Raw genomic sequence first — 26,269 nt, forward strand, 5'->3', positions numbered from 1 at the left:
CAGCCACCGTCCTTCTAGAACTTCCAGGGAAATCCAACTCTCTCAGTTCCCAGTTTATCAAAAAAGCAGCCAAAAAATCAGCTTTTCAGCCCTGCCACCCAGAATATTTTCTTTCAAATCTGTTCATTTCCAGGAAATCCTACAAATATTTACAATTTGAGGTCACTTTGGAATAACATTTTCTAGATGCTAATGGAAAACACATCGGAGTTGATTTGAACCATATCAACTACTACACTGAGTCAGAACATCTTTACTTTGAGATACACCTGTAAAACCCAAAAGCGAGAGTCATTGGGAAGCTTGGATCGGGAGTAGAATAAAAGCCTGTTATCTGGGGAAGCCCAGTAGCATTAAGCTAAGATTATGGTCAGATTTTTCTATCTCGTGGTCATCCCATATTTGAAGGAATTACATTAGCATAATTTCTGGATTTCTACACTAACTCCAACTCAACTAAATCACTGAAAATAAGAAGTTATATCTCTGAAGCCCAGCACAATCAGAGGCAGTCAATATCTGCTTGTGTAAATAATCCTATCACTACCATTTTTATGATTACATAACTCACAAACATTCACATAATGCCTGTGAGGATCTCTGGCCAGAGAAAAACCCCGACCCAGGTAAATTACGGCTGAATTTCCAACAGGGAAAACTGCTAAAGTCCACTGTCTTGTCTCCTTGGATCTTCATCATTAATATAACCACTACTAGACCCAGAAAAGAGAAATTCTCAAGGCGTTTGACATTGGATCATTTTGATCAACATTCTGACTAGATCTCTGATATTCACAAAAGACTGAAGTTATCCAGCAAAGGGCAGGGCAATGGCATTCTGTTTCCCTCATCAGCCTACATCACTCTACTAAATAGAGTTAGCTACTGCCATTGGGGGTGGAGGCATTATGGGAGAGAAAGGAAAGCAAGTTAGACATTTAGAGTCTCAGGAAATTATGCTGCTGTTGTGACACAGATGTCCGACTGCTTTGTTGTGCAAAAGCTTAGTGGATTTATTGCTTGTGGCTTCCTGGGAATGATAACAACTTTCCAAGATTATCTCAGCAAAATACTTTTCTGAATAAAGCTCTTGTAAATTACAAAATAATTTCTTCTTCCACACTTGTTCAAAACTTTCTCTTCACCTTAATAGATGTTATGAGGGTGAGAATCATCATAACCTTTAGTTTAGCAAATTTTCCTCTTAATTCAGATAGGTTGTAGTTAGAGGTTGTATAGCAGATGCACGTGACAGCAGTAACTTCACTTAAGCATACCCTGAGAATGAGAGTAAGGTCTGAGAAGAAAGTGCATTTGGAGTTCAAGCTAAGGAATCCAGGAATGGCCAATCCAGAGATTCATTCCTTATCTATGAGGAACATCTAAACTCCCAGCCCATCCCATGGAATGCAGGCCATACAGGGGATTGAGCCCTTTGTTTTGGATTACATGAAGGTTTCCAGCTGGAAGCTGTTAGGGGGAGGGTGCTAAGTGAAAATGCTACATAAACTGCATGCTTTTTAGAAATGGTAGAAGTTATCTTATTCAGCCCAATACCACTGGACTACATTACATGTAAAGTCCTCGCAATAAATCCTGTCTTCTTTGCTAGCACTGGGTTTCCTCTTCAGCCTCTCAAACATGATTCCATCCCTACTGAAGCCAACAGGGGTCCAGCACAACAAAGGTCTTCACCACTTTGTAAACATACTTAGCCATTTTGTGACTTTAGTATCAAATTATTAAGCAGAGAATGGGCCTTTCTGCACATCTTGACTTTCCGAGTGTCTATGGTTCCCATCCTACCATGCTCTACAAATAAATAGCACCTCAAAGCCAGAGTGTTATGGGAAAGCAAAACAATCTAATACAAAGGAACACAAGTTCTATTGCTTGCGTCTTGGTTTAAATGAGGAATTTGAAGATAAGACAAGAGGATAAGAGAAGCCCATAGCATGTTCTCACCTTGAAGAACAAGTTATTAAAAATACAGACAGAGTAGCACTCCTGCCAGACTCTCTGGCAGCAGGATCCAGAACTGAATCTCCTTTCTAACTCAAGCTCCTCATAAAGCCAAGATGCTCATTTTACAATACTTGCTTCATATATGCCACTGAATTAACCACTTCTATTTTCTCAACTGAAGAGTTTTCTATGAAACTGCAACAAGAGAGCCACTTTTAACAATCAATGGTCCCTTTAATTTCTGGAGCACTGTAAATTCTTAATTAGACTCAGATAAAGAAAGGAACTGTATCAAAGACCTATCTCAAAATGCAAAATGACAACTTCCAGCTCTTATTCTATCCAGTGGCCAAAATTGAGTAAACCTAGGATGCTATTTCTTTGGATTGTGTTAAATGAATGATTCTCAACCTTGGCCACACACTAGAATCATCTTAGGATTATTTCAAAATTCTCATTGCCCACACCACCTCAGATCATTTAAGTAGGATTCCTGGGGGTTACCAGTGGGACTCAGAAAATGCACTACCAGGATTAAAAAGCAATGTATTAAACCAGTGGTTCTCAGACTTTAATACACATAAAAACCACCTGAAGGACATGTTGAAATACAGATTGCTGGGCCCCAAATCCACAGTTTCCAGTTCTGTAGGTCTTGTGGGGAGCCCCAAGATTTGTATTTCCAACAAGTTCCCAAGTGATGCTGAGCTGAGGCTTTTAACACAGGGAACATACTTTAAGGACCAATGTCTTACATGAATATGTTGATCTGAGAATTTTAGACAGGGAAATAAAATATTTTACATATTTACATTTTAGAGCAATTGGTATAATACAACTAGCCATTTTAACAGCATTATATAATCTTTAATTTGACAAACTGATGGAAATACCAGTGACAGTGCCAAAGACCAAGACTTAATGGCTTCACTTCCCTCACAGTTATACAAGAAACCCAATTCATAAAATATAACCGAGATGTTTAAACAAACCACTTATGTGGTACCTAGGTGAAATTGTAACTCTTTTAAAATGGTATAGATTATCATCAATTTCATGATGTATCTGCTTTATTTCATCCAGTTCACTTGAAAATTTGAACAGCTGGAACATCAGAGAAAGAGAACTGCATAATCACACCTTGATTAGCAAGAAGGCAATAATTCAAAATACTTATCTAGTTCATAATATTTATCTCATTTCTTAGGAAAGAGCTTTCTTCCAAATCTTCAAAAACACTCAACATTTCCACCCTCCATACCAGCTAATGAACATCACACTCACTCCCTCAGATGATAATCACACATCTTGGTATCATTGTATCAAATCCATTTCTCCCTTTTGGGGTTTTAATTTTTGCTATCTGGGTATGTATATACCAATGACCTTATAAAATACTTTTTTCAAACCTGTATATGGATGTTTATTTCAGGTTGCTGCATAGTGGAAAAAAACTAAAAATAACACAAATGTGCATCAACAATAGAATGATAAATGGTGACACATTCATATAATGAAGTATTATAAAACAATAAATAAATAAATTAATGTGTCACATAACAACATGACAAATCTTGTAGATGAATCAAATAAGCCATATATAAAGGAGTTCATGCTTTATGTTTTCATTTATATGAAGTCCAAGAACAAATATAGCTAATTTAGAGCCTTCAAATTTAGATGAGTGGTTGTGTCTGAGGGGAGTATTGACTGAAAGGAAGCATGACAGAGCCTTATGTGATGCTGGAAAAGTCTACATCTTAATCTAGGTGGTAAGTGGATGCCTATGTATATAACTATTAACTAAGCTTATGAGTTACAGTTATGATACACTTTCTATGTTATAATATAATTAACCATTTTAATTTCAAAATTGCATTAATATGACAAATTGCTCTTTGTGAAATATTCCTCAGGCCCAAATGTGAAAGCTGCCCACATACTGGAATGTGATAATTGTTCATGACAAGACTAATGTAAAAAGTATCCCAAGTCTTGTTCATAAAGTCAAATGTGAAAGGTTTCCATCTAAAGATGATTTATTTTATCTTCTTTTAAAGCCCCACTAAAATAAGAGTAAGGTATAAAATGCTATCAATCAAGGGCAAAGAGAACAGAAGAAGAAAGAGTCTTCATCAACAGATAAAAGATTTCAAAAAGTTTTGAAGGGAGAAAACAGATGAAGGATGGTAACTGAGTTGGCAGATGCAGAGGAGATAGCAAAAATGGAAGGGATAATTTTACCTGCAGATCCCTAGAAAGGGATGGTACTCAGAGATACCAGTATGGTGGTTAAAGTAGACAGAACAGTCAAGATGTAGGGCTCAACAATAAGTTGGTTATTAATGAAAGTCTGTATATAGGATGATGGAAACCAGATTTCTAGCTCCCATGCAAGTGGTTAAAAAGTTTATTCTCTAAGGAAACTCACTGGTTTCAATAAAAACTACTGTTTGCATACCAGCATGAGTCCCCTAGCTAAACGATCTGCTCACTATCCAAATAATCAATTGAATGCAATCCTACCAGCCAAAAAGCCCACCAAAGCATGCAAAGTTGCCAGTAAGTTTTAGGGTCTCACTCTTAATATGAAACAGGCAACCAAGAACCACCAGACACTGGAATGTGCTCCCGACTTAAAAAAGAGAGACCAAAATAAGCAGGAAAAAAACAGACATTTTAGGGAGTCCAGAAAACATAATGCAAAACTTTATAAAAAAATGTTAGTTGATTGGCACAGTGAAGAATAAGAAATTGTTATATTCATAAAACAAGAACAGTATTTTCTTAAATAATGGAGGATAAATAATTTTTAGAAATTTAGAATATAATTACCAAAATCACTCATCCAAAAATAGCTTAAGAAGAGAAATGTCAACTAAGCTTATGAGTTACAGTTATGAGTACACTTTCTATGTTATACTGTAATTAACCATTTTAATTTCAAAATTACATTAATATGACAAATTACTCTTTGTGAAATATTCCTCAAACCCAAATGTGAAAGCTGCCCATGTGCAGCTTAACTTACTACAGAAAAAATAATTAAAATATAGAAAAAAGAGAGCAGAAACAAAAAATATGAGATAAATTGTAAGAGATTTGGGAAATTAATATAAGAAGTGGACATTTCAGATGGAGAGAAAAAGGAAAAGTGAGAAAAGGAAAGTATTTTTAAAATCATATGAGAAATATTACCAAAAGTAAAGGACATACATTTCTAAGTGGCAAAATCCAGGACAATAAAGGATAATAAAATAAATGCAAAATAAATAAATTAATTAAATTAAATAAATGCAAAACCAATGCAAATCAACATGAAGTTTTAAAAAAACTAGGATTATATGGATTTATGAAATGATAAAGTGAAGATGTCTAAGAACCTGTTCCCCTACACAAACAATGAAAATACTGGCAAAACAAGTAAAACCAATAATTTCAGAACTCTTGAAATTAAACTAAACCACCAACAAACAAAATTTCTTATCTAAAAGAAATGACTAAATCTCCGTAAGACACCAGACTGTGTGGCATTTAACTTGCCACCACGCTCTCTCTCAGCAGCTCAGTGGCACAGTAGCCATGAAAAGCCAGAAGCCTCACAGAAAAAGAAGACTGGCATCTTTTGGAGCTCCATTAAAAGCCCCATCCTTAAAGCACAGTCAATATTTTGTCCAAACCAGTAATTTCCCAGAAAATAATCTCTATTTCCAGGTTGGTGTGGTTATTTTATTTCACTCAGATCTCAACTCAGCAAGGAAAAAACCCTATATTTGGAGATTAGTGGAAAGAATCATAATCTGCTAGCATCATTGTAGATGCCTAAGGCTGTGATTCCATTTAGGAAAAGTTAGATCCTGGCTAAAAATCCAAAAGGAAGTCTGAAGAACTTGAGGACCAGAGGGAATTTTGAAAAGCTCCAACCTATTCCTGGGGATTTGGAAGAGCTTTTGCATACCCAGTGCTGTGTATACTTAAATCCTGGGGAAGTATAAGACCTCAGTCATTCACCTCTGGCTGACCTTCAGGACTCCCACAAGCAGGAAGTAAAACCTAAAGCTGTCTTATAAACATCCCCTTAGCAAAGGGTAAAATACCTAAAGGTAAAGCATTTACGAAAATCTTTTGACCAATTACTGGTTTCTCACTAAATTATACTGACCAAGTGGTAACTCCTAGGAAGCCAAGCCTAAAAACCAAAACTTAAAAAAAAAAAAGCTAGCAATTAAGCTACATTAATTTAAATTTAAGCTAAATTACATTAAATTAAGCAGACAAAAACCGTATTTAGCAGACAAAAACTTTAAATCAGCTACTTTAAATACTTTTTAAAAACTTAAAAAGCCATTTCTAAAGAATTAAGGAAAACTATCGCAATGATGTCTTACCAAATAGAGATTAATAAATCATATTTTAAAATAACCAAATAAGAATTCTATTAGAGTTGAAAAAGACAATAACTAACATGAAAAATTTACTCAAGGGTTTAAGACATGAGGTGTCAGATAAAAAGAATCAATTAACTTGAATATATAGCAAAAGAAATTAGTCTGAGAAATTTTTAAAAAGAATAAAGAAATGATTAGAGCTGCACATATTTGTAGGACACCATGAAACATACCAACATACATATAATGAGAGTCCCAGAAAATGAAAAAAAGAAGAAAAAAAATGAAACAATAATGGTCAAACCCCCAAATTTGATGAAAACATTATATATCCAAAAAGCTCAACAAACTCATAAAGATGAAGATCCACATCTACACACACTAGAGACACAATGACAAAAGGCAAAAACAACAACAACAACAACAACAACAAACAGACCTTTAGGAGAAATTCTTGAAAGCAGCAAGAAAAAGGTGACCGCGCAAACAAACAATCCTCAATAAAATTAACAGCTGACTTTGAAACACAAGCACCAAAGCTGGAAAAGACTGGAATGACATCCTCAAAGTGTTGAAAGAAAAAAGATTGTCAACAAAGAATCCCATATTTAGCAAAACTCTCAGTCAACAATGAAGAAAAATTCAGGATATTCCAAAATGAATAAAATTTGAGAGAATTTATTAGCAGACCTACCCTAAGTGAAATACTACAGAGAGTCTTTCAGACTGAAATAAAAGTATATTAGATGGTAACTCAAATCCACACGAGGAAACAAAGAGTACTGGTAAAGTTAACCACATAGGTTAATATGGAAAATAGTATTTTTGTTTGAATTACTTTCTTGTCCTATCTGATTTAAAAGACAATTTCATAATGCAATAATTATAAATTTGTATGAGTGAATTTATAATAAAGGAAAATATAATTTATATGACAATAACAGTTCAAAGAAGAGCAGAAGGAAGGGGGATATCATGGAGCAAAATTTTTGTATAATGTTAAGATCCAGTTTGTATTGATAAGAACTAGATTGTCTTAAATTAAGATGCTAATTTTAGTCCCAGGACATTCACTAAGAACATCTCAAAAAGAGTACGGTAAGAGAAGCGGCAAGGAATATGAATGGTACACTAGAACATATCTGTTTAACACAAAAGAAGACAGGAATATAGGAATGAAAAGACATACGACATATGGGAAACAAACAGCAAATGGTAAGTATAAATCCCATCTTGTCCATCATTATAGTTAAAAGGAAATAAATTAAATACTCCAATAAAATAGAGAGATTAGTAGAAAAGATACTTTAAAAACATGATGATATGATCCAACCACACATCCTTAAAATTTTTTTTATTCACTGATGTGAATTTTTAAGTGGATGTAAAATCTTAGAATCATACATTAGAGCTCATCTCACTTTCTATGTCCAAAGTTAGTCCACAGAAAATTATTCCATGGCACACCAATAGGTGCTATTATAAAAAGGTTTCTTCTTTTACTGCAGTCTTGCTGAGATATTTCAGTATACTGTCCAAAAATGAAATATGAAATGCAAGAATTCACAAAGTTATTTGCTTATCAAATAAAACTTTTTCTCAAAAACCTCCCATAAGCCATGTTCCATGGATCTCAAGGCAAGCATTCTCAATCTGCAGTTGAAAAAACTGTGTCCAAAAACACTGAATAACTCACACCAACTGTCTTTTGATTTCTACTTATGTTATTGTCTCCAGAATGCACATGAATAACTTTTTTTTTCTACCCTACTGCAAGACATGAGTCTTGCAAGAAAGCAAGAGATTCAGCATCATACACCAAAATTCCAACTCTTTCTCTTAGAATATGAGCAGCAAGAGTTTGTTTATGTCCCTTATCTTTATTTGGCTTCACTTGGCTCTACTGCAAAATAAGGATGGTGAGACTTACTTCACAGGGTTGTCGTGAGTGTAAAAAGAGATAAATTGCATTATTTGCTTTCTCCTCAACCTTTTCATGCTCCTTATGGTTTACATGATGCAGAATATTTTTTTCTACAGCTCTCTATTTCTGATTTACAATACCTACAGGAGATTTTGTTTGTTTGTTTGTTTGTTTTAACATGGGGACAAATTTTTTGACATCAGGACTGTCCCCATGAAGAGACACAGTTTACATCCTTGTCCTTGAATCTGGGCAGGCTCATGAATGCTTCAATTGATCAATTAAGGGATGAGGTGTTTTACTGCAAGGCTGGACTATGAAAGGCCTCATATCCACTAGAACACTCATGCTTAGAGTCCTAAACTATCTTGTTAGAGGGTCAATTACCCTATTGCTACCGTGTCTGAGGAAGTCAAGCTATGTGGAAAAGCCAATGATGGGCACTCAGATCAGAGATCCAAGAGTCATACCAGACCATGTGCCAGAAATTGGAACAAAGATGCCTCCAGAAGATTCCAGCCCCCAGTTGTCATGTCATCCCCATACATTCTTGAGCAGAAATAAACTTCCCTTGCTGAATCCAGTCTGATTTTCTGACCAACAAAATCATGAGCAATAAGCAGCTGTGGCTGTAAGTCAGGAAGTTTGGGGACAGTTTGTTATACAACACTAGTAACCAAAAGAGTGCTCATGAAAACAAACTTCTCTACTAGCATTAAATACATCTGTTATGATGTCCTTTTCATTTGTCATTATCAAGCAATTATTAAATAAACCCTTGAGACACAGCTACAATGATAGAGTAGAAACTAAGAATCGTGCTACTTAGAGGAGATGATTTCTGACCTATAATTTCCATCCTACTCTTCACTTATTCATGTCAAAATTACAATAGAATGAGGAGATCAATTTAGCTACAGTGGTTAAACATTTAAGTTTGAAGAATGTGAGAATGGCATAATTAACTAATAAAAAAATCTTCCTCATTTGAATTAATTGCTTTAGTCTCTTTTCACTTCATGGATAAATTCCTACTCCTTCAAAGTATTTTTTCAAATTAATAACTGGAAAACAAGAAGTGAATACGAAATAGAAGTAGACAGTCATGGGCTACATGTCAGCCTTCAAATTTAATTTAAAACTGTATAATTGGATTTATGTTTTTATTATGAATCATAAGTGTGTTCATGCCCACGATTATTAGTCTGATGATGGAAAATTGAAAAACAGTATTGTTTTTCAGAGGCCCTCTTTTTATTCTGCCATAATCCTAAATCACAAGCTATTCTACAGAAGACATACTTCATAAGTTGGGGTCAATAATGGGGAGGGTGGGCCAGAAGCTCCAGGAGGACAGGGACTTTGTTTCGTTCACCAAAATGTTCACAACGCCTTGTATATTTGCTGAATTCAATGAACACATAAATACTCAATTAATATAAAGTGATAGGCTCGAATCAATATCATTTTGTAAAAATAAAAAGAGCAAACTTATCCATGAATCTGGCACTTTTCATCATTGCTTGGTGCTTGGGGATAGGAAGTGACAAAAGTAATTCTTATGGACTGGAAACTTGAGTTGTAAGAAAAAAATTAACTGGTGAAGTAGCGTGTTGGGCCCTGTGATATCTAAAATCCCCTTTAGGAATGAAAGGCTTATGCCTTCATTTGCTGGTAATGCTGCTAGAAGATGACTTCTACTGACAATCCTCCTTGGGGATTGCTTTAGCTGAAAAACCAGGCTTGTCCAAGATCATGACTCTTTCCAGGGCAGCCTATATCCAATGACTGATCCCAAAGAGATATAAAAACACAGTCTCTCATCCCAGCTGGGCCAACTCCAAAGGGCCATTCTAGCCCCAACCCCCTACTGCTTCATTGGAACTGCAGTCTCCCTTGTCTTAATCTATTTTCTGTTGTTTATAGCAGAATACCTGAAACTAGGTAATTTATAAAGGAAATACATTTATTTCTTACAGTTATGGAGGCTGCGAAGTCCAAGGTCAAGGAGTCACATGTGGTGAGGATCTTCTTGCTGGTGAGAATGCTTGCAGAGTCTTCAGGTGGCAAAGGGCATCACATTGTGAGGAAGCTAAATGTACTAACTGAGCTCTCTTTTCCTCTTCTTATAAAGCCACCAGTCCCACTCCCATGACAACTCATTACCTATTAACCCCACTAATTGATGAATTAATTTATTCATGAAAAGAGACAGAGCCATTACGATCCAATCACCTCTCAAAACTACCATCTTTTAATACTGCCACATTAGGGATTAAGTTTCAACATGAGTTTCAGAGGGGACATTCAAACTATATCATCCCTCTACCCAGTTCTGCTCTTTCTCCCTCACTTCCACATATGTTCATCATAAGAGCATTTCTATTTAATTAGATGGTGTATGCTAATCTCTATCTCAGAGAATCATGAGCGAAGCCTACTATCAATTTCTTTTACTTTATCAAACTGCCAGATGCAGGATCCCACACACACACACACACACAAAAGTGCGTCTTCTTATTTTTATTTTACCAGAAAGTAAAATAAAATAATAACTATCTGCTTCCTGGTTTTTCACTATTTGGTATGGTTTAATAAAATGAATATGTCTTTGCTTTTTCCCATTCTAAATACAGATTTAACCTGTTCTCATGAAAAAGTATAAAGAATTGGTTTATTATAGACTTGCTATGTCTTTCTATTTTTATCATTTGTTTTTGGAAATTGGTGAGTCCATTCATGATTACACATATGAACAACTCAGCTCCCAGTAACTCTGGCAGATTTCTAAGCAATCTTGCCTGGAAAACACCTGGTAAAATATACTTTCATTCAACTTCAGGTGATGCAAAAGCAGCTGAAAGCCACTTAAGTGGAAATACAAATATGATGCTGCTTTTCAAATCAAAAGCAAGATCTCAACTCCACAGGATGTGGCAGATTGCCAGGTGTTTCATTTTTGACGAACAAGTATACTGTCGGGAGCTTCTCTACATAATTGACAAACCAAAACCCAAAGCACCAAGGTTAACAATTCACTTCTCTTTGGCCACAGAACTGGTATTGTGTTATTCCTGTACTGCACATAAATCACTTTCATAGGGCCATTAGAGGGTTGTTTTGAGGCCTAGAAGACTAAAATCAAACCTCTGGATAGCTGAGCAATGTCAGAACAAGGTACAGAGTAGGTTTAGGGTTGCCTTGGAACCACTGTCAGTTTTCTTCTTTTTTTGCTTCTGAAGCTGCCAAATTATTTTGGCCCAAGGGCAGTCCACTTGAACTCTATGTAGACAAGAGACAGACTCGTGGTTTCTCCATGAGATTTTGATGTACTAGATCAGGACCTCAAACATTAACCTATCTCCAGATGTCAAAAGAAGCTTCGCAGGTTTTCAGATTATGTTTTGCCAACCATTTGTACTGTGAGACAGATACTTCAGACAGAGGATGTTACAGGAGTTGACCAGCATTGTCACAAATCATTGGTATGCAGAGGCTGAGGTGCCTCACTCTCCCCTGTACGTGTGCCACAAGACACTCCAGAGAGCTGTCAGAGAATAGGAAATTAATGCAAATGTGTGTTACATTGACTGTGTGAAATTGCTGAAGAAAAGATTAAATTATTACTTGATTGTGTTGTTTAACTTCCTTTCTTTTGAATGAATAGAAGGAAAAGAAAATTGACATTTTTCAATGCGTATAATGTCAGTTGCCCTACATAATTTATATATGTACATTTTAGTTATAAATAATATAATGGGACATAATTAAATGTCCCATTTAATTCTCATAATAAATGTATGAAAAGAGAAAAAATAAGTCCTTAGAACATCTATAACCTACCTAAGTTTATACAAATAATCAAGTGAAATCATTTCAGAATTTGAATACAAGTCATAGTGGCTTCACAAAATACGATATTCCCACCCACCCTTACGCCCAATGCTATGTGAGCTATGATCCAAGCCCTAACTAAATAGTAAAATATGTTCTCTTCTGCTAATTTTCTTTTTTTTTAACTCATAAAAGAAGGGAAAATTGTTCCATACAGTTTACATTTTTACTAGTCTTTTCCTCAATGATAAACTTCTTGGTAGGGCCTTCTATTTATGAAGTGAGCCATGCTCTTTTCATGACCCTATTTGTTCAAGGCACAGTGGGTTATACTGAGATGAAGCAGACCTACAATTTGTTGGTTAGTACAGGGCATTGCATACAAAGAGTTACCATACACAGGGGAAGATTCATGTGCACTTTATTATTTCAGCCAGACTTTGAAGGATTAAATTGGGAGAGAAGAAAACACCATAAGCAAAGGGAACAGCATGGACAATCATGGTGTGTGTATAGGAGCGGGAAATAATTCAAGATTGTCAGGACAGAGGTTGCATGGAGTGAACTGTAAACTGTAAACTGTGACCATATCAAACTGTATCAGAGGTTAAGCAAGGAAGTTCAGAGGAGAGAAGAGTCGAAGACTGTGAGGATTCTTGCAATTCTTCACTTCTCTCTGTATCCACATCCTTTGCCATGTAACATTTCTGGGCCATAGACCTGGGGATAGGGTGACTTGTCCCTTCACTTCGGTCCGGTCCTATGATTTGCTCAGGCCAATGGGGTTTTAGCAGATGTGACACAAGCAGAACCTAGAAATAGGCTTGTTCACTGGGTCTTGCTTTACTATGCCTCTGCCATTTCCATGAGAAAATGCCTGAGATAGCATGTTGGAGAATGAATACATATGAAATAGAGCCAAGCTGCTCCAGCTGCACAGTTGCCTGAGCCAAGAGTCTAGATCAGCCAACAACCAGGCAAGCCCAGACATGTAAGTTCAGCATAGTTCAGCAGAGTCACCCAGCCAACTCCCAGATGACTCCAGACATGTGAGCAATAAACCCAAACTGTCATATGACACTGAAGTGTTTTTGTCATTTGTTACACAGCAATAGGTAATAAATACAACTAATGTAGGAAGTGATAAGATTGAAGACAGATAGGTCATGGAGAGAGTGATAAGAAATAGATAGCCAATACACGGAGTATTGAGAATATGCAAGAAAATTTACCATCACCTATAGAGATGGCATAAGATTTTTAAGGAAAATGTCTCAACAGCTTGCCCCCCAAATATCAGTTTAAACAACTGAGACTCTGAAATAAGTTGTCAGCAGTTCCTCCATACCATAACAGCACTCCAAATGAAATAGTGATGCTTGGTAAATTTTACTCAGCCTGCAGTCTGATGGCCTCCTTTCTCTGTACCCATTCTTCATTTTGTCCCCCATGGTATTTCCCCTCATGTCTATTCATAAAATAAATGAGCATCTTTGAAATATTCTTTAAAACAGAAAGTTATATTTGGGACAAGAAATAAGGCTAGTTATTGAGGCAATCTCTTAACTGCAATTCTCAAATATAAACAGTCTAAAGCCTCAAGGTTTTAGTAACTCATTCATGGCAAAAGCTGACCTGCACTGACAAGGTTTATGTTTGTTTGTTTATTTGTTTTTTGTAATATTTATCCTACTTAGTTTCACTGCAGAAATATTAATGTGTTTGAATATGGAGTATTGTATTGCCTTGACTCAGACCTAACTAATATATGGGATATTTCTAAAGGACAAAAAAATTCTAAAATACATCTGGGCCCAGGGGTTTCAGATACAGAATTATAAATTGTATTTTAATAATCCAAATGGAAAATGGAAAGTAGTTGGAGACTAAACTGAAAATGCATCCATGGGAATAGAGAAGAGTAGGAAAGTCTTAGTAAATAAATCTACAGTGAGTTGTGAGAAAAGGAAGGCTTAAAAGGGGAAAAGAAAAAGGAAAACATAATTAGAGCCATTTTACTTCAAATATTGCAAATGAGGCACCAGAAAATATAAAAGCACAGTTTCATGTCCTTTCTATAAAGAACCAAGGGATCGTTTCATGCTGACTTCATCACCAGATAGTGGAATTTCTTGTTTTTCTCCTTTTAACCTCACAAAATACTTCTGCATCAGAAATTTTAAAGTGGTGATTCTCAAACTTAGGTTCAGTATGTTCTTCTGTGATTCTTATGTAGATTATCCATGAACAATATTGGGAAACACACTGACCTAAAACCTAATTCAGGACTTTTGAACATGAATTGCATGTAATAAACTTTCACCTGGTTTGGGGTTATTTGTTCAAATACTATGAATTTGTTATCTATTTTTTTTTCTACCAAGGAAGCATCCTCTCTTCCATGAATAATATCTCCTAGGGAATATTTTCTTCACCTGTTTTTAGTCATGGAATTCTACCATACACTTTCAGTTATATTATACTACTCCCAGGCAGAGCCGATTGGCCTAAAGTTGAACGTACGACACTAATAGGGTCCAAACAAAAGACCTAAATTTGGAATTTTCTATTTCAAAACAAAGGAATGAGGAAAAGTCTCTCCCTGTTTGCAAAGCATTAACATATTCCTTGAGAGGGTATTCATGGCCATATCTGTCATTTAAATCAGAGGCGTTCAATCTTTTCGCTTCCATGGGGTACACTGGAAGAAGAATTGTCTTGGTCCACACATGAAACACACTAACACTAACTATAGCTGATGAGCAAAAAACAAACAAACAAACAAAAAAACCTCACCAGAAAATCCCATAATATTTTAAGCAACTTTACAAATTTGTGTTGGGCCACATTAAAGCTGTCCTGGGTCCCAGGGGACCCATGGGCCACAGGTTGGACAAGCTTGATGTAGATGGTTCACAGCAAGAGAAATGAAAGTTATGATGCAGTGAAGGAAGCAGAGACAAGAGTATGAGGAAGAGTATTCTGGTACATTTGAGTTCTTGATTCTATTTGTTTAGGGAAACCAGATGTTTCTTTGCCCTTCCAAAAGTTACATGAGACCCACTATCCTTCAAATATTTTTTCCCATGGCCTAAATGGCATGGTTAGGTTTCTGTCACTTACCACCCAGTTTATTCTACTTCTTAATTCTTGTATTTGTATTTTATTTTTCTTATTTTAGGAAATTAATTCAGAATCAACTATATATGTTACTATATAGTTCTAATCTCTGTATTTCCGAACATACTTTGCTGTGTATGGCTTTCCTCATCAAATTTTGCAGAAGCAGAACTCTGCTTCTCTCCAATTATGTAAATATCTAGGAGTATTCACTGGTGCAAAACAAGTTTTAAAATACTTCTGTTAAAAATAGTTTAATTACACACTTTATCATGGATTGAGAATTTTTAAAAATACACAGGGTACAAGACATACTACTGAACTTTTGTTGTACTAATAAATAACCCCAAAGTCTCAGCAGCTCACAACAAACATATATTTCTCGCTTGTGATTCAGTAGGTCAGCTGCAGCAGCTCTGCTCCGAGTGCACATCAGGTTTAGAACTGTTCCATGTAGCATCTCATTTTTGGAACCAGGCTAAAGCCCCACCCCTATCTGGAATGTCTTGCTCTTGTAGCATTTAGATGCCAAAACCCAATGGGCAGTAGAAACACAAATGCTTCTCATAATCTCCCTGACAGCTGGCCTACTTGCATGTATTCCACTGGAAAGCTCAAGTCACATGACCAGGCCCGAAGTCAATATAACAAACTAATCTTCTCCAGCTATACTAAACACATAAAGCCAGAAGAAAATGAAGAATTGTGCCCAAATAACATAAGCTTCCATATGATACTTAAAAAGAGCAAACAAAAATCTATTTAAAAAATATGTTTACAAATTAAGAAAATTGAGTATGTATCCTCTAGGCTAATACACACACACACACACACACACACACACACACACACACACAAAATGAAAGACTAAATGGATCTAAATAATATATGTTATCCATGTATTATGCCCCTCATAGACACACAGAGACATGCACACATATATTTAATAAAAAAGATCTGAATGAAATTCTGCTGCCAATTTGGCATTCAGTTTTTCATTTTTCTCAATTCATCAAATGACAGTTTTCTTAGCAACTGTGCAATTTTGAAGACCATACAGAAAGCATGACCATGTGTTGTCTTCAGTTTTTAAATAAGATTAACTATGTACAGACGTATCTACCATGAGCTTTAGAATGTATCAATTTTTAAAATTCAAATATGGTTGGTTCAGTATTCCCTCCAAGTCTTTGTTATAAATCCCATTAGTCAAATTTTGTTAAAAATCATTCACAAAATAACTTTTCCTTTATCATAGAACTTTGTGGAACTCTGAACTTGAGAGAGATGATTTAGAGTATCTGGCAGAAGAAATCTTTAAGCAGCAAAGCATTCAAGAGGTAACATGCATGCTGATAAACGGATTCAGTTTCATAAGGGAAGCAGAGCATTAAAGTTCAGAAAATTTGCAGCCTGATAACACGGTAGAAAAGAAAATGCATTTTCTGAGGAGACATCCAAGCCAGCTGCAGAAATTTGCATGAATAACAAAGAATTGAACGTTAATCACCAAGACAATGGGGAAAATGTCTCCAGGGTTTGTGAGGGCAGCCCTCCCATCACAGGTCCAGAGGCCTAGGAGGAAAAAATGTTTTCATGGGTCAGGCCCAAGGTCTCTCTGCTGTGTGCAGTCTATGGACTTGGTGCCCTGTGTCCCAGCAGCTCCAGCCATGACTAAAAGGGGCCAAGGTATAGCTCAGGCCGTGGCTTCAGAGGGTGCAAGCCACAAGCCTTGGCAGCTTCCACATGGTGATAAGCCTTTGGGTTCAGAGAAATCAATAATTGAGGTTTGGGAACCTCCACCCAGATTTCAGAGGATGTATGTAAACACCTGGATGTCCAGGCAGAAGTTAGCTGTAGGGGCAGGGTACTCATCATGAAGAATCTCTGCTAGGGCAGTGTGAAAGGGAAATGTGGGATGGTGCCCCCACAGAGAGTCCCCATTGAGGCACTGCCAAGTGGAGCTGTGAGGAGGGGGCCACCGTCTTCCAGACCCTGGAATGGTAGATTCACCAACAGCTTTCCCCATACACCTGGAAAAACTGCAGACACTAAATACCAGTCCTTGAAAGCAGCTGGGAGGGAGGCTGTACCCTGCAAAGCCACAAGGGTGGAGCTACCCAAGACCATAGGAACCCACCTCTTGCATCAGCATGACCTGAATGTGAGACATGGAAACAAAGATGATCATGTTGTTTTTTATTATTATTTTGAGACGAAGTCTCGCTCTGTCGCCCAGGCTGGAGTGCAGTGACACGATCTCTGCTCACTGCAAGCTCCGCCTCCCGGGTTCACGCCATTCTCCTGCCTCAGCCTCCTGAGTAGCTGGGACTACAGGCGCCTGCCACCACAACTGGCTAATTTTTTGTATTTTTAGTAGAGATGGGGTTTCACCATGTTAGCCAGGATGGTCTCAATCTCCTGACCTTGTGATCCGTCCACCTCAGCCTCCCAAAGTGCTGGGATTATAGGCATGATCCACTGCACCCGACCCAAAGATGATCATTTTGGAGCTTTAAGATTTGACTGCCCCACTGGATTTGGGACTTGCATAGGGCCTTTAGCCCCTTTGTTTTGGCCAGTTTCTCCCATTTTGAATAGATGTATTTATTTATTCAATGCCTGTATCCCCACTGTATCTAGGAAGCAACTAACTTGCTCTTTATTATACTAGCTCACAGGCAGAAAGGCGCCTTGTCTCAGATGAGACTTTGGACTGTGGACTTTTGAGTTAATGCTTAAATGACTTAAGACTTTGGGGGACTGTTGGAAAGGCATTACTGGTTTTGAAACATGAGGTCATGAGATTTGGGAGGGACTGGGGTGAAATGATATGGTTTGGCTGTGTCCCCACCCAAATCTCATCTTGAGTTGTAGCTCCCACAATTCCCATGTATTGTGGGAAAGACCCAGTGAGAGGGAACTGAATCACAGGGGCAGGTCTTTCCCATGCTGTTCTCATGATAGTGAATAAGTCTCATGAGATCTGATGGTTTTATAAAGGGGAATTTCCCTGTACAACCTTTCTCTTCTCTTGTCTGCTGCCATGTGAGATGTGCCTTTCACCTTCTGCCATAATTGTGAGGCCTCGCTAGCCAGCCGCGTGGAACTATGAGTCCATTAAACCTCCTTCTTTTATAAATTACCTAGTCTCGGATATGTCTTTATTAGCAGCATGAAAATGGACTAATACATTTACCTAGGCATAATTTTCTAATTGCCAAAATTAGTGATATTAAAAATGGAAAGGTGTCCATTGTTAACGGCTGAAATACTACTATTAGGATGGCAATATTACCCACAGCAATCTATAGATTCAACTCAATGCAATTTCTCTCAAACTTCTAATAGACTTTTTGTTTTTTGCATAAATGTAAAAGTCTATCTTTAAATTTATATAGAATTGCTAGGGGCACAAAATAGCTAAAACAACATTGAAAAAGTTTGTAAGAACTTTGTTCTTGCAAAGTTGGAAGATTTATGCCTCCCAATTTTAAAACATTACATTTCACAAACGTAAAATTTAATCCTCAAATTTATATGGAATTTCTAAGGCCCCCAAATAACTAAAACAAAGTTTAAAAGTTTGTAAGAACTTTGTTCCTACAAAGTTGGAAGATTTATGCTTCCCAATTTTAAAACATTCTATAAAACTGCAGTAGCCTAAACATTGAATTGTTCTACTAGCATAAGGAAAGATATATAGACAAGTGGAATAGAATTGACAGTTCAGAAATAAATCTGTGCATTTATAGCTAATTGAATTCTGACAAGGGTGACAAGACCATTCAGTGGGGAAAAAAAATCTCTTCAACAAATCATGATGAGACAACTGGGTATCCACAAAAATAAAACAAAAAACTGGACCCCCTACTTTGCATCATATACAAAATTTAACTCAAAACTTATCAGTGACCTGAATGTAATTCTTAGAAGAAATCCTACAGGTAAGTGTTCATGACCTTGAATTTGCGGATGAGTTCCTACATATGACAAGAGACAAAAGATAAGCCAGACTTCAAAGTTAAACTTTTGTATAGCCAAGGACATTATATAGAAGTGAAAAGGCAACCTATGGAATGAAAGAAAATATTTTAAATCACAAAATCTTATAAGGGTCTACTATCCAGAATATATAGAGAACTAAAATGCAACAACAAAAGACACACAACCCAATTAAAAAATGAGCAATGTACTTGAGTAGATATTTCTCCAATGGCCAATAAGCACATTAAAAGATCCTGAACATCATTAGTCATTAGGTAATGCAAACCACAACCAAAATGAATTACCATTTCACATCCACTAGGATGGCCACAGTTTAAAAAAAAAAAAAGGAAAAATAACAAATGTTGGCAGTGATAAGAGAAATTAAAATCCTCCTACATTGCTGCAGGAAATGTAAAATGGAGCAGCCACTGTGGAAAACAGTTTGTCCCTCAAAAGATTACACATAGAATTTTCATGTGACCTACCAACTTCACTTCTAAGTATATAATACAATTTGGATGTGTGTCCCCACCCAAATCTCATATTGAAATGTAATCCCCAGTGTTGGAGGTGAGGCCTGGTGGGAGGTAATTGGATCACGGGAGCAGATTTCTCATGACTGGTTTAGCACTAACTTCCTTGGTACTGTCTTCGTGACAGTGAGTGAGTTCTCCTGAGATCTCATTATTTAAATGTGTGTAGTCCCTCCCGCCCCCACTCTCTTGCTCCTACTTCAGCCATGTGTCATGCTTGCTCCTCTTTCACCTTCTATCCTAATTGTGTTTCCTGAGTCTTCCCCAGAAGCCAACTAGATGCCAGCATCATGTCTCCTGTATTGTGCCTGCAGAACTATGAGCAACTTAAACCTCTTTTCTTTATAAATTACCCAGTTTCAGGTATTTCTTTATAGCAATGTGAGAATGGACTAATATAAAAAATTGGCATTAGGATTGGGGTATTGTTGTAAAGATGCTTGAAAATGTGGAAGCAACTTAGGAACTGGGTAAAGGGCAGAGGTTGGAAACCTCTTTTTATTATAATTTACCCAGTCTCAGGTATTTCTTTATACCAATGCAAGAATAGATCAATATAGTATATATCCAAAAGAAATGAAAACTAGTCCTCTAATAGATATATGTACATGCATGTTAATAGTCGCACTACTCACATTGCCCAAGAGGTGGAAACATTCCCGATGTCCATCAAGGGATGGATAGATAAACAAATTGTGGTATATACATACAATGGAATATTATTCAGCAAAAAAATAAATAAATTACTGACAAATGCCATAAATGTGACTAAAGCTTAAAAACATTACGCTAAGTGAAAGAAGCCAGATACAGAATGATTGTATGATTCCAATTACATGAAATATTCAGAATCAGTACATCCATAAGAACTGAATGCAGATTGGTTGTTTCCAGGGCTAGAAGAGTAACAGGAATAGGAGGCAACTGCTTAGCGGATACAAGCTTTTCTTTTGGGATGATGAAATGTTTTGAAACTAGAGAGAGGTGGTGATTATATAACATTGCGAATGCACCAAATACCCTTGAATTTTTAACTTTAAAATGATATATTTTTTTAAGACAGAGTCTTGCTCTGTCACCCAGGCTGGAGTGCAGTGGCGCTATGTCAGCTCTCTGCAACCTCCACCTCCCGGGTTCAAGCGATTCTGGTGCCTCAGAGTCTGGAGTAGCTGGGATTACAGGTATGCGCCACCACGTCAGGCTAGTTTTTGTGTTTTTAGTAGAGACAGGGTTTCACCATGTTGGCCAGGCTGGTCTTGAACTCCTGGCCTCAAGTGATTCACCTACCTTGGTCTCCCGAAGTTCTGGGATTAGAGGCGCGAGCCACTGCGCCCAAATGAATTTTATGTTAGGTGTATGTCACCTTAACTTTAAAAAAAAAGTGACATTGTTTTACAAACATCAATCTTACTATCATAGAGAAGACTGAATACTAGAGTAATTGAGGAACCCAAGTAACCTCCTTGAATTTCTTATAAAGAAAGCAATACTTTCAAAATTAAAAAATACTACAATAAATATTTTGCTCCTCTGTTCATCTTTTTTGTTTATCTTTCCTGCAACATGCCTTTGTATCTTAAAGACCATTAAACATCATGAACAGAAAAAATTAAAATAAAGATTGCCCATGTCAAATTTTTACTCAATATACGTTTCACTTTATAGAACAGTATTTTATATATGAGGAAACAACCCAAAGCACATATCATTTGTCAATTTGAATAGCTCATGTTCTGTTGAAACAATGGCTTCCTGAAAAGAGTTGACTGGATATGATAATTCAGGTAACACTTATTTTCATTAAACTTTTTGAGGTCATTACATACTCACATGCAATAGAAAAAAAATACACAGTGATATTATATACTATTTGCTTGGTTTTCCCCAATATTAACATCTTGCAAAACTATATAGTGCAATACCACAAATAGGATATTGACATTGATACAGTCAAAATACAAAACATTTTCATCACCACGTGGTACCTACTTGCTTTTTAATGGCTGTACCCACTTTTCTCCTACCCCTACATCTCTGTAACCCATGGCAACTACTAATCCATTATCCATGTCTATAGTTTTTGTCATTTCAAGAAAGTATATAAATTGAATAATATGCTACATAACCTTTTGCGGTTGGCTTTTTTAAGTCTGCATAATTTTCTGGAGATTCATCCAGGCAGCTGCATATATGGATAGTATGTACCTTTTTAATTGCTGAGTGATATTTTATGGTAAGGATGTATTACAGTTTAACCATTCACACATCTGGATTGTTTCCCATTTGGGTTATTACGAATAAAACTTCTATAAATATTTGAGTACGAGTTTTTGTGTTTATACATTTTTATCTCTCTGGTATAAATGCCCAGGGATACAATTGATGTATCATAAGATAGTCACATTTTGGTGCTATAAGAAACTGCCAAACTATTTTCCAGAGTGGCTGTCCTATTTCACATTCCCATCAGCAATGCTGAGTCATCCCGCATTTTATATTATTGTCATTTAAAATTTTAGCCAATCTAATTGGTGTTTAGTGACAACTAATTGTGGTTTTAGTTTGCATTTCTCTGATGGTTCATGATTGTGAACATGTTATGTTTATTTTCATAAGAAAAGTTTATCTTCTTTGGTGAAATGTCACCTTATATATTTTGCCTATGTTTTAATAGGAATTTTTGCTTTTATGTTGAGATTTTGAGTTCTTTATATATTCTAGATACTAGTCCTTTGTTGAATATGTGGCTTAAAAATGTTTTCTCCCAGGCTGTAACTTTCCCTTTTATTCTCTTTGCAGGGTCCTTCATAGAGCAAGTATTTTTCACTTTGATTAAGTTCAGTGTATTACTTTTTCCTTTACTGCATCCTACTTTTGGTGACAGGCTTAAGAACCTTTCCAGCCCTAAATCCTGAAGATTTTGTTTTAAAAAAAGTTTTACAGTTTTCTGATTTACATTTAAGTCTATAATTCAGCCGGACATGGTGGATCATGCCTGCAATCCCAGCATGCAGAGGGGTCAAAGCAGGAGGATTGTTTGAGCCCAGCAGTTTGAGACCAGCCTGGGCAACATGGTCAAGCCCCATCCCTACAAAAAATACAAAAATTAGCTGGGCATGGTTGTGTACCCCTGTAGTCCCAGCTAGGGAGGCTGGGCTGGGAGGATTGCTTGAGCACAGAAGGTAAAGGCTGCAGTGAGCCATGAGCATGGTAATGCACTCCAGCCTGGGTGACCAGAGCAAGACCATTAAAAAAAAACGTCTATGATCCAATTTGACTTAGTTTTGTACAAGGCGCAACACTTGGGTCAAGGTCTTTTTCCTCCCTCCCCCCCTTTGCCCTATGGATGTCTGATCACTCCAACATTATCTTTCCTCCTTTCAGTTACTTTTGCACCTGTGTCACATGTGACTACTGCATATTTATGTAGGTCTATTTCTGGATTCCTTTGTGTTCCATTGATTCATATTCCATCCTTCAAATACTACACAGTTTTGACTACTGTAAATATATAATGTCTTGAAATCAGATACACTGATTCTTCCCACTTTGTTTTTATTTTTCAAAATAGTTTTAGCTATTCTACATCTTTTACCTTTCCATATCAATTTTAGAATAATCTTGTCTCTCGCTAGAAAAAAACTTACTGGAAATTGTTTAAGTATTGCATGAACCCTGCATATCAGTTTGGAGAGAATTTATATCTATATTATGTTGCGTATTCCCACTAATGAACACAGTATGCCCCTCTTGACCATTTACTTAGACCATCTTCTATTTCCTTCATAAGAGTTATATAATTTTTAGCACACAAGTCCTGTACTTAATTTCTTAGATTACACTAAATACCTTTCTTTTTCTTTTTGGGTGGTTGTAAGTGCTATTGTATTTTTTTATTTCACTGTCAGTGTTCATTACTAATATACAGAAATATAATTCATTTTTATATGCATTTCTTCTATCTGGTAAACTTGCTGTATTTGGTTATTAGTTCCAAGAATACTTTGGAGATTCCTTGCGGTTTTGTTTTGTTTTGTTTTGTTTTGAGATAGAGTCTCATTCTGTCACCCGGCTGGAGTGCAATGGCATGATCTCGGCTCACTGCAACCTCTGCCTCCCAGGTTCAAGTGATTCTCATGTCTCAGCCTCCTGAGTAGCTGGGATTACAGTTGTGCACCACCACAACCAGCTAATTTCTGTATTTTTAGTGGAGATGGGATTTTGCCATGCTGGCCAAACTGGTCTCAAACTCCTGGCCTCACGTGATCCTCCCACCTCCAAGGGGCTGCGATTACAGGCATGAGCCATTGCACCTGGCCATCTCCTTGGGATTTTCTACATGGACAATCAAACTGAAGTCAACTGCAAAAAGGCGTATGTTTACCTCTTCCTTTCCAATTAGGATGTTTTTTACTATCTCTTATCTTACTGCACTGTCTAGAACTTCCAGCACTATTTTGAAAAAGAGTGGTGAGAGAAGACATCCTTGCCGTTTTCTTGATGTTGAAAAGCAGCATACAATTTTTCATCTTTAAGTATAATGTTAGTGATAGTTTTTTAATATATATCCTTTATCAAATTGAGAAAGTTCCCTTCTATTTCTGTTTTTCTGAGTTTTTCTTATAAATAAATATTGAATTCATCTGTTGATATGGTAGATAAATTGATTTCCAAATACTGAAACAGTCTTGCATCCATGAAATAAACTCCACTTGATCACGGAGTGTAGTTCTTTTTATATAGTGATAAATTCTATTTGCTAATGATTTGTTAAGGATTTTAGCTTCTCTATTCAGAAGGAAAATTGGTCTATAGTTTCCTGTTCTTAATCTTTCTTTGATATTTATATTATAGTGCGACTAGTTTCATAAAGAGAACTGAAAATTGTTCTCTCCTCTTCTATTTTCTGGAAAATAATGTGTAGAATTGGTGCTAATTTAGCAAAATTCTCCATTAAAAACATTCAGGCCTGAAGCATTCTCTTTGGGGCATTTTAAATTACATATAATTTTCTGAATAGTTATAGGGCAATTCAAATTATGAATTTCATATTGGGTGAGTTGTGGTAGTTTGTGTATCTTGGGGAATTGATCCATTTCATCTAATTATCAAATGTATGTGTGTAAAATTTTTCCCTTATAATGCTTTTGATATTTGCAGCAACAGTAGTAATATCCTCTGTTTTATGCCTGATATTAGTGATTCATATCTTCTTTTTTCTTGTCTTGTGAAAAAATGTCTATTTTATTGATCTTTTCAAAAAACAGCTCTGTTTTATTGATGTGCTCATTATTTCTTTGCTTCTCTGTTTAGAGTTTATTGATTTCTATTCTTGACTTTATTATTTACTTCCCTCTGGTTGATTTGGGTTTATTCTGCTATTCTTTTTCTAAGTTCTTGTGATGAAAGTGTGATTGATATGAAATTTTTCTTCTTTTCTAATGTTTGAATTTAGTTCTATAAATTCCCATCTCAACACTACTTTAGCTGTGGTGCATAATTTTTGGTAGACTTTATTGTAATTTTCATTCCATTAAATGTATTTTTTATTTCCCTTGAAACTTTCTCTTTGATTATGGATTTTTTAAAGTACTTTTTTTTCTTTCAAGTTATCTTTCTGTTATCAATTTCTAGTTTGATTCCATTTTGATTGAAGAACACTGTATGATCTCAATTCTTTCAAATTTGTAGAGGCTTGTTTTTTGGCCCAGTGTATCCTGATACATACTCTGTGAGCATTTGAAAGGAATGGCTGGGTATTCTGATATTGTTGGTGGATTAGTCTATAAATTGTCAATTTGATACTGAGTAGTTGATGACGTTCTTGAGTTCTTCCCTTTTGTTGCTGATTTTTGTAAAAGTTGTTATATCAATTCTTGAGATGGAGGTGTTGAAGGCTCCAACCGTAATTGTAAGTTTGTCTGCTTCTCTCCCTTCCAGCTGTTTCTACTTCACTTGTTTAGTGTTTTACTTTTATTTGTTTAGTGCATCATATTTAAGATTGCTTTACCATCTTGGTAGATTGGCACTTTTATCATATATAATGTTCCTCTCTGTCTCTGGTACTATCTTATGCTCTAAAGCCTGCTTCATTTGATATTGATAAAACTATTCTTGCTATCTAGTATCTATCCAGAGGAAAAGAAGTCATTATTCGAAAAAAATACTTGCACACTCATGTTTATAGCAGCACAATTCACAATTGCAAAATCACGGAACCAACCCAAATGTCCATCAATCAATGAGTGGATAAAGAAATTGTTATATATATATATATGATGGAATACTACTCAGCCATAAAAAGGAATGAATTAACAGCATTTTCAGTGACCTGGATGAGACTGGAGACTATTATTCTAAGTGAAGTAACTCAGGAATGGAAAACTAAACATCGTATGTTCTCACTAATATGTGAGAGCTAAGCTGTGAGGCCGCAAAGTCATAAAAATAATATGATGGACTTTGGGGAATTGAGGGAAAGAGTGGGAGGGGTGTAAGGGCAAAATACTACAAAT

This window comes from Theropithecus gelada, chromosome 10 (genome assembly GCF_003255815.1).
Source record: "Theropithecus gelada isolate Dixy chromosome 10, Tgel_1.0, whole genome shotgun sequence".
Taxonomy (NCBI): Eukaryota; Metazoa; Chordata; class Mammalia; order Primates; family Cercopithecidae; genus Theropithecus; species Theropithecus gelada.